Source organism: Lolium rigidum, chromosome 4 (assembly GCF_022539505.1).
Source record: "Lolium rigidum isolate FL_2022 chromosome 4, APGP_CSIRO_Lrig_0.1, whole genome shotgun sequence".
Taxonomy (NCBI): domain Eukaryota; kingdom Viridiplantae; phylum Streptophyta; class Magnoliopsida; order Poales; family Poaceae; genus Lolium; species Lolium rigidum.
Window position 1 is genome coordinate 235,394,404 of NC_061511.1, and position 13,749 is coordinate 235,408,152.

Sequence of the window (13,749 nt, forward strand, 5' to 3'; positions counted from 1 at the left end):
GATCGGGAATTTTTACGGTACCCTGTACTCCAAAACTGTGGGATGGAGTACCAGACCCATCTAACTGTTCGTGACTGAGGACTAGCGTTAAAATTATCTTTCTGAGAGTGCCAAAAGTGCAATTAAACCGATTTGCGCTTTAACCCTACTTCCTGATTACCGATAGAAGCCACGAGCATCCCGATTGAGATTGATTTGCGGCGCCTCACTCATCTCCGCTCGATTCCGCGCCGCTGCATCCCGTGATCTAGCATCCCACTGCGTCACCGCGCTTCTTCCCTTGTTGACCGCCTGGCGCCGCCGCCTCTGGCGTCGTGGTTGAAGGTCCCTTCTTCCCCTACGCGCGCACCCGCCCAGATCAATCGTCTCCGCTGATTGCCGTCGCTTTGGCGCAGCCCGCTTCTTTGTTGGCAGCGACGCGCGGCTGCCTCCGGCATCCTGGTCAAACGACGTGGTGTCTCCGATCCGTTTGGCTGTGAGCTGGTTAGTACTCGCGTACTAGACTACTAGCAGTAGTGGCCATGCAGGCATGCAGTACAGTTTCGTTGCCCAGATTTTAGTTGATGATCCTGGTATTCTAGTTAACTGATGATAGCAAGTTCTAGTTATTATTGATCCCTGTAGTTCTCTGACTGTTGTCATCTAGAGATTTCCTGAAATTTAACCATGCATAATCGTTAGTAGTACCAACAGTATAATTGTAACATGCTTCGTACTGAATGGTGGCCACTGAATAATCTTCAGTATCTTTGGCTGATACCTTTTGCTAGTACATGCTATTTCCAAATTCTGAAACTTTATATCTGCATGCTGAAAAAGACAAACTGGTGCTAGAAAAATTATATGAGGTTTCTCATTCGATTTGGAGCCAATAGGGACAGTTGATGTTTCATGATGTTTTAATTAATTAGTTCAGTTATAATTTGGGCAGATATGGCATACAGATGTATCTAAGATTGATGGTTTTGATAATGGCAGATTTGGATGATGGATGGTACCGACGATGAAACTGAGCAAACGAGGGAGCCACGGGCGCTGACTCGTTGTGGATGTAAAGCTATGCTTGAGATCCATCATATTGCTGGTACGGATCCAGAGAACGGAGCCATTTCATGAGACACTCAGGTAGTCCAATGGGCGAAAGAGGAGATCCAGGCGCTGCAGCGAATATGGCAGTCTAAACCATGACATTTGCAAATGTCGTGATCTGGGGATTGTACAAGTATTTCATTTTGTTTTTCTTCTGCTGGAACCTTAGGCCACATTTCTGAACTGGTCTGTGTTAATTTTTGTATTATAGGAGAGGTTGATAAGCATGTGTGTTTTCATCAAGTCAAGTTTATGGAGAAAGATTATCTACAAACTGCCTGTGTGTTTCAGTTCTAAAAGCTTGGACCTTCAGCCTGCATATTTACATTCAGTCAAGCTAATGGACAAAGATAATAGATACCAGTCATTCATTGTGTTGGTAGCGAGACATGTTTCAGTTTGAAATAGTTGAACCTTCAGTCCGTGTGTACCAGCAAATAAGTATTGTGTGATAGAAATTCTGTAAACTTGATATTTGTTGTATGTCTGCATTCAGTGGCCTTGGTGCATGTACTCATTCAGCTAGATTTTAATGTCCGCTAAATTTGGTGCATGCATTCCTTTTGGTTTCAGCATTATGGACAATGGCATTGACAGGACGAGGGTGCACCCTTGCCGATCTCATGATTTTGTTTTCTTAAATTACTACCTTCGGCCGCCACAACAAAGCACAAAGCATTCTCTTTATCTACCGATCGTCCTAGATGACGAATTCGGCAGAGCCGAACTAAAGTACTTTTGATTACAGCAATCATGAACACATAACAGGTTAGCTGTTAGAGATTAAAGTATTGGCAGAAATTCATGACATGCCCTATAAAACCATAGTAATACCGACATCCAAGTTTCAGGGTTTGTTATTTATGCTTTTAGTATCGCAAAAAGAATCCTACCTCATGTAAAATCAATAGGATAACAGCAAATTCTAAATCCCGAACATCAATTCTAAAACTGAAACTGGCACCTACGAAAGCAAAACAGAGACAGGCTCAAACATCAATTATAAGTTCATCCATAGCTAAGCAATACATCGAATGGAAAAAAAGAAGAGGGATTGGGATGATCCTCAAATAGTCACATTCTGAACTTGTCAATGCTCATCTCGGTTCAGCTTGAAGTGGTGCTGCAACGTGCCGTCGAGGAAGCCGGCCACCTAGATGCCACGGCCGCTGCTCCCTTTCCCCCACCTCGCCGGCGATGTGAGCCAACCATCACTCCCGCCCACCCGTCACAGCAAATCCATCGAGGTAGCTGAAGACTTGGACGCCATGGCTGCTCCTACCTTTGCACCAGCTCGCCGCTGTAGGGAGCCGAGGGCCGGACGCCACGGCCACGCCCCGCCTCGCTGACCTCCTCTGCCGGCTAATCTCCTATCGTTGCCCCTCCACGCCGCCGCAGGGGGCCGCCGGCGGAACTCCCGGGCGGCGCCTCGCCCACCTCCCCGGCGGCTAATCTTGCGCCCATCCGCGGGGGCCTCGATGTCACGCTGGAGCAGTGCCTCGTCTGGGAGCCGACGGCGGAACTGCAGTCGGCGCCTCGCCCACCTCCCCGGCCTGGATGCCACGCCCGGGCGGCGCCTCGTTGCCCTACCAGGTCGCCTCCACCTGCGCGCATCCGTCGGGGGATGCACCCCCGGTCGGCTCCACCTCCATCGCCACCAACGCCGCCAGAACGTAGGGTTCGTCCAGGAAATCAGATACTTTGAGACGAACTGGGTACAAAACGCAAAAACATCCTCACCCAAAGAAAGTACATGTTAACACCCCTACCCGGGGGAAACAACTAGGAGAAATTATTTTTTGACCCTCCGGTGGAGGTACTCCGCGAGTTTTGGATCAAATTTTTGCTGGTACTCTGTGCCCCGGTCCTGGAGTACGGGCGCTCGTTAGCCATCCGATGGACTAAAATAGATGACCCTTGTTCACTTGGGGGTACTGTAAAAGTCCTCATAAGCAGGGATACTTAGATGGACAAGGTCATTCACACTGGATTATACGGAGAATATGCCGGTTCAGTGGACTGGGCCAGACAACAACATTACATGGTTTGACTGGACCATACATCTTCCTACTGGCCTGAAACAAATGACGCCGATAGAGGTTCGTGCAAGTTTGTAGATTGGCTTGAGCTAAACAATAGAGGGGATGATAGATCATCTGCAATTCTAATCTGAATTGTTCGTTGACGCGCAGAGCCGCCGCCGCTGATGGGCATAGAATATGTTCCATTGATGGGCTCTAAGCAAGACCTCCTTAAATGAATCAGTGTAAATTGCCACTCTAACCTGCGTGCAAGTGAATCCATTAGGTTCAGAGATAGATACACATATGGAAATGGAAAAGCATGGGGAAGATCCGACTTTTAGCAGAAATTCATAAATAGTTTAGAGCACTACGTTTAGCCCTGCAAAATAAAAACTGATTTAGCTATTAATTCAGTCTTGTTTCTCTAAAAAAAAATTGGCTACTAATATATACTGCGGCATGCAAAGCAAACATAATATTATTACCTAGAGCCTACAACTGAAGAACTCTAAATGCTTAATTCTGTGCCAAGCACTTTGCAAGACAATAATATGCTCGCATCACTCACCAAACGACGTGAAAGCTTATCACTTGTGGGATGGACCGGGAGATTACTCATCTTGCCAGGGTGGTTTGTAAAAAAGCTAGATGTCTTTGACACTACTTGAAATCACCTTGGACCTTGTCTATGGACAAAAACTGATTTCAAAGCTTCTCTTTGGCGGAGATGTTGGCACTTACAAAATAGCTCTTATCTTGGTGACACGAAATGCAGAATTGAATAATTGGCCCTGTTTCTGGAATGATACTTAGCCTTGTTTTCAGGAACGTAAAACATTGAACAAAAGACTCACATAATAAGGAAAAAAAGGCCATTGTTTTCGTCGGCAATGAATTTTATAAACAGCAAAAATAAATAAAGGAATCTTGGAGGAAAGCTCATGAAGGATGGAATAAGCTTGCAGCTATTCTATTGAAGAATATTGTGAAGCCTGGTAACTGTTCTTAGAGATGACAATGGTAGAACAATCTTGTCAGCATGGTGAGTTATTGATCATCATCAGGAGCGAATTAAATCTATCATTGCTATTGTTGTTAAACCAGTCCACATGGAATCAGATTGGGGTGCTGTGGTACATGAACTGACCGCAAGGGGAGAAGCAAATCTGCAATCATATGCACAGGCTGGGGCTTCCCCATTTCGAAAAAAATAATCCGTGACCTTAGACATTATCTCTGAAACTCTGCATCTTCTACAACAGTCTGAATTCAGAATCAGTAAGGCCAATAGACCAACTCGAGGCAGAAGGAGAGACACCTTGATGACGACCAGGAAAATATGGATTACTTATAAAATTAGCAGCCTAGTCCAACAACGCGCACCAGGGGGGGGATCTTTTTATATCCAAAAGCAACACCCAAGTAACCTGAGCAAAGAAGCAGAAAAGAGGAAAGAGGAAAACTTACCGGCTAGATGACGACGCAAATTGAACCCCGACCAAAGAAAACCTAGGTCACAATGCAGTGCAACACCTTGCAAAGCAAATCCCGATCGCCCAAAACCGCGACACTTTACGCAAGGAACATCAGATCATTAGGGAAAAAAAGAAGAAGAGCCAGAGACAGTCCTCATCGTTTCCACTACGGGCCACAAGAGATAATATCCAACAAAAACTTCACAATCCTATGGATCAAAAACATCTAATCGCAGAATTAAAGCAAATTTGTATTGACAATGAAAGCTAGAGTAACTGAATTTGAGAAGCTAACTCAAACATGTTGATGCAGTAAGAGTGAGAAAATGAAAGTTTGGAGATAACATAGGCTGCAAGTTAGTGTAAGCTGAAAAAATACACTACATGTCATTTTCTATCATTTGTATCATGCATTATAATTTACACCTTTGTGGAGAATACCTGAGAGCAAGAAAATACGCACACAATGTGCCAATCATTTAGACAACAGAAATGAACCCCAAAATAATAGTAAGAAGCAATATAAGTATAGATGCCAACTCTTTCAGCTAATGATTTATTGAAAGAAAAACGATATGGAGGGTAAGCAACATAGATATTTCAATAAAAACCAAAACAAAGACCTAACCTTGATAGCATTCTTGCACCATGAATTTTCACTGATAAAACTCTGGTGAAGTCTGTCACTGTCTCACGAAGTGGTCAGATAACTTGAAACTCCTCTAAATCAAAGATGGTTACAACAACTCATACAATCCTGCAAGGGCGATCATCAATTCCTTAACTCCAGGGATGCAAATCTAGTAAGAAAATATGCCAGAATCATGTAAGGCACATAATAGCACAATACTGTTTTATGAGCATCAGAAAATTATCCCAAATCCGATGTATAAAAGATGTACTGCTTTGATACCTTATATTTCATATGATATCAGAAATGGTGGTAAGTGTATCTTGCAGAACACAAGAAAGAACAAAATCTGGAATATATTGAAATAGTCACTTGTGATCTGAGCAAATAACATGTAAAGTTGAGCATAGAACAACACACGTCGCACCTAGCATTATATAATGAAAGGATATAAAATGAAGATGAAAAGTAATTTCATCTTGGTTTGTCACAATTAACTGTAGCAAAGATAAAAATGGAAAACTTTAAAACAAATAAAAAGGCTTTACGAAGGTAAGGTGACAATTCTTGTAGAATAAATTTTGGTAGAGTATAAGAGAGCTAAGTTAGTTTTCCATTTCGCTTATAATGTTAGATACGCCATCTTTCTAATTAAAATGATTTCTCTGTCTATTTTCCGTAGCCTTCATTAACAAATAAAGTCAGGTAGTAAGAATCTGATGGTATGCTAGTGCCCTGTTTACACCTGGTACAAACAATTACCGGTGCTAAAAGGAACTCCTAAAGTACTAATTAAGTGGCATGGTGAAATTATTAATAAAGGTCGTTGCCAAAGAGTATTTGGACTGAAACCTGATTATCTTGTTCAACATGGTTCTACACTCTGCATTTAATAGTATAAGGCAAAGTATGGACAGTGCTAAAAAGCCTGAAGATGGTGTCCCTGGGATACATGGGATACAGCTTTATCCTGAAATATGAGCATAAAATACTGAAGTTCGCCTATTTACTTGACTATACTGAATACTGATTATGTGTAAATGAGTGTCTTCTGTCTTCTTTTCAGATTGAACATGGTTCAGTTAGTCTTTTCGTTGTTTGCCACTTCACAGAGCCAAGCCTAACAGTTTTCTTCGTTCCCAGCAGGAGCACAGGCCAAGTATACTTTAAAATTCAGAGATGTGCAAATGCATCAATATAGAGAAGAGGTAATTACTTGTTCTACTTCTGTTTCTTATGGTTCCGGAGGTTCAAGCCCCTCTTCAGGGATGGCCCATGCTGCCGCCCATCAAGACCATAGGCCATAGCGTGACTGCACCTCCGGCCGACCGCGATGACCCACCAGCGAAAACGACTTGTGCGCTGGCCGCCCCAAAAAATCAAGCAGCAGCAGCACGCGCTGCCTTGCTCGGCCTGACTTACTTGATCGAACTGAAAAAAAAATTGAAGAGGGAAAATCAGATTGAGGGGAAGGAGGAAAGGCAGGCAGATGAACTTGTCACCTGAACGCAGGTGGTTGCCGGATCGCCACCACGCTCGTGCTCCACCTGCCCATGGCCCTGGAGTCGCCCCAAATATTTTGTGGCTGACCGGATCTGAAGGCATCGACACCAGTGCTCCATGGCAGACGAAAACTTGGTGTGCCAGATTGCCGCGCCGTTCCTGACGTCTTGGTATTGCCAGCGATGCTCATGGATCCGGCCTCTCCTTTCCGTTCTAGTGGTGAAAAGATTGCGGCGTCCGGTCGGTTAAGTCGCAGGAGTAGCGGTGGCTATAGGATGAAGCAAATACGAAGGAGGCCATACCCGCGCACGGAATCCTGGACCGGCTGCTGGCCTCCTCCGTCCGAAAATCGCCGTGGCTGCCGGCCTTCTCGAGCTCCGTTGAGCCGCTCAGAAGCACCGACACCGTGTTCGCATCCTCCCTGCCAAGCAGAGCAAGCCGGGAGGCATCCCACCAGGGAAGCATGCGATAGGGACGTGCCTCGCCGGAGGGCCGCCGTGTAGAACGCCAGAGGAGGAAAAAGAGGACGCCGCGCCCAGCCCTGAGCCGGAGAAGATGGGGCGGTGGAGAAGAAAAAAGATACAGAGAGCGTGGGGAGGAATCGAGGACGGGACGGTCAGACAACCTCTCTAGAAAAAATCAAAGCGGTTCACTAAAATGCTACATCCACCCATGATGAAAGAAAACCCAACACAGAACAAAGAAAAGTAAAAAACAAAAAATGCAAGAGAATGCCCGAAGTGCACACAAATAATTACAGAGTGGAATCAACCCCTGAATCATGTACGTGTCAACCTGCCATTAATCCCAAAAATAAATAAAAATTATGAGAAAAAAGAATCTTGTTACCAAATAGTATAGTACATATATGCTAGAGCTATTGCCTCTCGACACGCCGGGGCCTCCAGTGTCTCTGCTTCGGTTTTTCCCGAGAAGACCAGCCTAACTAGTTGGTACACTTGAAAGCATAGTTTAAAATAGCCGGCTATCTCATTTAGCCGCGATTTTTTTGAAGGCTATAAAAGGATATAGCCGGGTTATAGCGGGCTATTCCATTTAGCCTTTTTTTTAAAAATTGAATATTTTAGTCACATCTTACCAAAAAAAAGAGAAAAACTATAACTCAAATACGATTTGTGATACAACTTATTCAACTATTCCAGGCAAATAAGTATTGAATTATTCAACTCACAAGTTTTATCTAATTATATTGAACGCAAATTCAGAAAACAAGAAATAAAAAAGAAAAGAGAAGAGAAATTCAAAATGTAGGAGGTTTAGAGGCTAAATTAGAGGCTCAATAGGCAGAAACTCAATTCGGCTCCCGGGTGCGTATGATCCCTCTACCATAATAACATATTTCTAAATGTTAAAAAATGTTGACCGAAAAATTTACATGTATATCTCCATAATATATGTGTGTTTGTCAAGTTTCACGAAAAAATGATATTTTTTGTAGTCTACGTGAAAAAGAATTTTTTTATCTTGTGACAAGTTTTTGTTTTAGCACCGAATTTTATCTTTTTTACACACGCTACACAACAATTTAATTTTTCATGAAACGACTTTGTGAGCGGTTAGCACATGAAGAATTACGTGCGGAATTTTTGTTTCAAATTTTTTGAAATTTTAAAATGTGTCTAACTTGCATTTCAAAATAAAGGGAGCATATGCTCCCATGTGCCAAAACACCACTCTCCTCAATGGGGGCTAAATATGGCTATAGCCGGCTATTAGAGGTTTTTTTCTCATTTAGCCTACAACTGGCATAGCCGCAGCGGCAGGTCTCACAAAAGGCTATAGCCCGCTATAGCCTATAGCCGGCTATTTAAAACTTTGCTTGAAAGACAGTTGATGTGTAGTTAGGGGCCTTAGGTTCACGATGTGGCCCGTTAGGATTGTAGGCTGGGTTTTTTCTTCTCCGCAGTTGTTTAAAGAATTTGCAGAAAACACCTCGGAAACTAAATGATTGCCAAACTAGCATTGTATAGTTGAAAACTTAAAATAACAACCACTGACTTCATGAAATAGTAGATGCATTCATCCTGCCAATCAAATCTTACGGAAACAACCCTGCATTTCATGGAAATTGTAGAAGGGTTGTTTCTACCAAGATTTTATTTCGCAAAAAGTTGCCCTGCCTTTCCCGGAAAATGAAGAGGGGAGCTTTAAAGTATTGCAAAATTTATGGAAAGGACAACATTTTATAGGAAATTACTTGGAGCTCCTTGAAGTTCCAAGATAATTGGAGAAAATTCCCCCCAAACAATAATTGCAAAAAGGGAGAAAAGAATAGGAAATTAGGGAGACTCTTTAAAACCTATTTGCACCTCCGAACCCCTAAAAGATTTTCGTTTGGACCCCTCCTAGGTGTTTCCTTCTCTCCGGCGGATGGATCTCAAAAACCACAAACTTCCTCGATTTTTTTGACAAGGGAATCTCAAGACCACCACCTTCCTCCAACAATCCTAGAAGATGGATGATGAGTCCACATGAAGAATGCAAGATCCATCACGAAAAAAATCTGAACTGGAGAAATTTGACCAGCCAACACAAGTTTATCTTTTGTGGCTATATCTCAAGGGGACTCATGTTGTAAGAATTAATATTAGGGATTTCTCTTTCCTGCCCTCGGGTCCTTAGTTGTGCTCAGTTTTCCCCAGCCGCTTAGTTTTTCCTCAGTTTTGCCCAAACCCTTGTCTGAAACCCTCACACGTGCTGTAACGGCCAGTTGCCCGACGGGTCAACAACTTTGACCGTTATTTTCTGACTAGTGGGGCCACGTAGAGCCCGCAAAGACACGCAAGACCATCCATCTTTTTTTGACCTTAAGCATCGCCGTATCCCTGACCAAAACGCGAATGAGTGGGGCTTCGGTATATCGAATGACAAGTGGGGCCATGACGCTGATACAAGGGGCAATACACGGGTAGGATTAGATTTTTTAAAGGAGCTCTACAACGATGGCAATACACGCAAGTCTTCGGTATATCGAATGACAAGTGGGGCCATGACGCTGATACAAGGGGCAATACACGGGTAGGATTAGATTTTTTAAAGGAGCTCTACAACGATGGCACGGAGGAGGTGGCCTGCGGGGTGCCGAGATGAGATCGATGTCCACAAAGAACTGCATGAGGCGAGACCAGACACATTAGATAGATATGAACTAGATGCGTTTAACCATGCAAAGAAGAGAAGAAATGGTAGAGGACATCGACGACTACCTCAACACTTTGACTGACGGTGTCGGACACGAACGCGAGCAATGTAGAGAAAACTAGTGTCTCTCCTTTCTGGCGTGTATAGATGGGTGTTAGGGGAGTGTGGTGGCGAAGGGAAAGACCTCGCGGTGGTCTGTGGCGTCCAACATAGCTGGGCGGCGTGGCCGTGCCCATAGCGGCGTGCATGTTCGGCATTGGCATCAGCATGTACGTTCGGCATTGGCCTCGGCGGTATCTCTGGTGTGTCAGTGATCGAATGAGAGGACGGGATTGAGGGTGCATGCCGATGGTGACCTAGCAGTGGCAGCGAGCATGGCCGTTCTGACCATGCCGATATCGGCATCGGCATCGTTTGGAGGTTGTGGTGTTCGAATCAAGGTGAGATTTGTTTCTTGTACGCCAAAATGAATTTGAAACACGTTTCCTGTTGAAGGTTAGGTAAAATACGAAAGTTTGTAACTAAAAAGTTTACTCACTACAAGAAAAGTTCTGATAGACAACGTCCCAAAATCGTCCACTAAGGGCCATTTTTCGTCGCCTATGGGCCTAACCCGACGATATGGGTTATGTTGTCGAAACTGCGTCAGGCAAAGTCCTACGACGTTTTTTTTGGTCCGTCGTGCTTGGGCGCCCTTCCGCCACAGAAAATCGGACCGTTGCGTCCTCATCGTTTCAAAGGGGGCAGGGGATCAAAAGAAAAAGGCAAATAGCCAGAAATTAGGGGTCAAAAAATAACTCCAAGACAGGAAACTTTTATTGTTCGTAGAGGATGACATGCGGGACCCATGAGCCAGCAGCTTAGTCAACGTTTCAAAGGCGGCATGAGATCGAAAGAAAAAGGCACGTGACAAAATATCAGGAGCCAAAGATAATCCAAGAAAAGAAACTTTATTGTACATAGAGGATGATATGCGGGTCCCATTTAGCAGCAGCGGTCTCAACGTTTCAAATGCGGCTTGAGATCAAAAGAAAAAGAAAGTTGATTGTACATAGAGGATGACATGCGGGTCCCATGAGTCAGCAGCTTACTCAATGTTTCCAAGGCGGCAGGGGATCAAAAGAAAAAAATCCAAGAATTTTTTTTATAGTACATAGAAGATGACATGCGGGTTCCATGAGCCAGCAGGTTCCTCAACGTTTTCAAAGGCGGTATGAGATCGAAAGAAAAAGGCAAGTGACCAAAAATCAGAGGGTGGAAAATAATCCAAGAAAAGAAACTTTTATTGTACATACATGATAACATGCGGGTCCCATTTTGCAGCAGCGGTCCCAATGTTTCAAATGCGACTTGAGATCAAAAGAAAAAGAAAGTAGCCAGAAATTAGGGGGTAAAAAAATCCAAGAAAAGAAAGTTGATGGACATAGAGGATGACATGCGGGTCCCATGAGCCAACAGGTTCCTCAACGTTTCAAACGTGGCATGAGATCGAAAGAAAAAGACAAGTGACCAAATATCAGGAGCCAAAAATAATTCAAGAAAAGAAACTTGATTGTACATAGAGGCCGACATGTGGGACCTATGAGCCGACAGAGTCCTCAACGTTTCAAAGGCGGCAGGGGATCAAAAGAAAAAGGAAATAGCCAAAAATCAGAGGGTGAAAAAAACCAAAAAAATGAACTTTTATAGTACATAGAGGATGACATGCGGGTCCCATGAGCTTGCAGGTTCCTCAACGTTTCAAACGTGGCATGAGATCGAAAGAAAAAGGCAAGTGACCAAATATCAGGAGCCAAAAATAATTCAAGAAAAGAAACTTGATTGTACATATATAGAGGATGACATGCGAGTCCCATTTAGAAGCAGCGGTATCACCGTTTGAGAGGTGGCACGGGATCGAAAGAAAAAGGAAAGTGACCAAATATGAGGTGCCAAAAAAATCCTAGAAAAGAAAGTTTTATAGTACATAGAGAATGACATGCGGGTCCCATTTAGCAGCAGCGGTATCACCGTTTGAGAGGCGGCAGGGGATCGAAAGAAAAAGGCAAGTGACCAAATATGAGGTGCACAAAAAAACTCCAAGAAAAGAAAGTTGATTGCTCATAGAGGATGACATGCGGGTCCCATTTAGCAGCAGCGGTCTCAACGTTTCCAAGACGGCACGGAATCAAAAGAAAAACGAAGTAGCCAGAAATCAGGGGGTAAAAAAAATCCAAGAATAGAAAGAATTTTGGTTCATAGAGGATGACATGCGGGACCCATGATTCTGCATCGTAAACAGCTCGATCGGAGAGCGTTGAACGAGATGGCGCGATCGAGAAAAAAACAATGCCAGAGAGGCTGCCATCTGGGCCCTACATCCCTGGGCGGTGCGGATTTGCGTTGACTTGGCCGGCGAACCCGAGAATTCGAGATGCACCACGTCCCGGGCCACCATACGCGACGTTTTGGCCGTTTTCGTCGGGCTAGGTGGCCTCAAAAACGAGAAAAAAAAGTTTTGACATGCACCACGGAGAGACCAAAAATCGTTGGCCATGGTGCACCAGCAACCACGACGCGACTTCAACTTCGTCAGTCATGACAACTTTTCTTGTAGTGACTAGCACCATGGTGAGGTTCTTTTTGATAGAGCTATACGTTCGACAAAAGTTTTTGACACTTTTTAGATATTCCTTGTTGTTACACGTATGGCATCATGTATGGCAAATTTGGGGGTCATTTGGAGATATTCGAAAAAATCACTTTGCTTAAGCGCATGCCGTTTCGTCTCGCTGAAACCGGCTTTTCTAACAAGGTGATTTTTTTCTACCTTCTCTAAATGATCTCAAATTTCATACAGATGATTTTCTATACAGAGATAGATAGATTGTTTCGTTTTTATATTTTTCGAACTTTTTATTTCCCTTTATAATACGCAGTTGATTTTCAGGTCAAAACCTCGAAAAACAGCATCATGTATGGCATGATTTTCACCCTAAATTTCAAATTTTGTGGAACTTTCTAGATATTCCTTGTTGTTATAGGGATGGCATCATGTATGCCAAACTTGGTTAGGTCTCACTGAAACCAGCTTTTGTAACAAGTTACGTTTTTTCGACCTTCTCTAAATGACCTAAAAAATCATACTGACGATCTTCTATACAAATATAGGTAGATTGTTTCTTTTATATTTTTTTTGAACTTTTATTTTCCTTTATAATACCCAGTTGATTTTCAGGTCAAAACCTCGAAAGTTAACATAACTAGATGGTGAATCCTCCCAAACTTCAAATACAGAGATAGATAGATTATTTCATTTATCATTTTTAGCGTGAAAAGTAATGGCTACAAGAAATCGGTGATGGTTTATCATTTTTAGCGTGAAAAGTACTCCCTCCGGTCTCTTTTAATTGACTCGGATTCAGTACAACTTTATAATAAATCTGAGTCAATTAAATAAGACCGGAGGGATGGTTACAACAAATCGGTGATGGTTTATCATTTTTTACGTGAAAATTAATGGCTACAAGAAATCGGTGATGGTTTATCATTTTTTGCGTGAAAAGTAATGGCTACACCAAATCGGTGTTGGTTTATCATTTTTTGCGTGAAAAGTAATACCTAAAAGAGTTTATAATTTTTAGCGCGTGAAAAATAATACAGAAAACCAAACTTGCTGAATCCGGTGGCAAACTGGGTATTTAGCATACATAGAGGGTGAAAGCTAGCCGTCGACAGAGAGAGAGAGAGGATGGTGGCCCTGATACGTCCAATTTGCATCACTATTTTATATCATAATTTGCTGTTATTCATTGATATATTTCATATTGGAACACAATACTTATGTTATTTCATCTATTTTGCATGTTTCATGATTATTTGGAGA

General features: G+C 43.1%; 1 long non-coding RNA gene across 1 annotated transcript; it reads right to left on the bottom strand.

Moving 5' to 3' along the window:
• Positions 1–3,038: 3,038 nt before the first annotated feature.
• LOC124707305 lies at positions 3,039–6,426 on the bottom strand. The gene is made up of 2 exons (XR_007004799.1): positions 4,581–6,426; positions 3,039–3,373 (listed from the first exon to the last, which is right to left on the bottom strand). It is a non-coding gene; the product is annotated as an uncharacterized LOC124707305 (long non-coding RNA).
• Between the last annotated feature and the right edge of the window lie 7,323 nt (positions 6,427–13,749).